Source organism: Calidris pugnax, unplaced genomic scaffold (genome assembly GCF_001431845.1).
Source record: "Calidris pugnax isolate Ruff unplaced genomic scaffold, ASM143184v1 scaffold469, whole genome shotgun sequence".
Taxonomy (NCBI): domain Eukaryota; kingdom Metazoa; phylum Chordata; class Aves; order Charadriiformes; family Scolopacidae; genus Calidris; species Calidris pugnax.
Window position 1 is genome coordinate 431,946 of NW_015091303.1, and position 445 is coordinate 432,390.

Sequence of the window (445 nt, forward strand, 5' to 3'; positions counted from 1 at the left end):
GAGGAACATCCCCCCACCCCCCAGTGACTCCCCCAGCACCCAGGCCCTCCCCTCAATTTTCCTTCCGTTCCCTTCATCTGCGGTTCCACAGAACAGCCAGAAAGCTCCTTTTCATCCTTATTTCTTGTCCTTTCAGGAGAAAATAAAAAAAAAAAAAATACCACAACCCTGTCCTCAGCCACCACCAGACCCAGCCATCAGTAGCACAAGCCCTTCAAAGCAAAGCCCAAGAGCCCACCCGCCCACACAAACACGTTTCACTTCATAATTTGTACTTAATCACTTTTTTTTCTGAGCAACACCTGAAGCTCAGAACTCAAGAGCCCGGAGCAGTTACTCAGATTTACCCTGCAATCAGGACTTTTGATAAGTTTACACTGCACGTTTTTCACTGCCACAACCACCTGCCCTTTAAGACTTTCCAGTTTGGGGTTGTTTTTGTTTT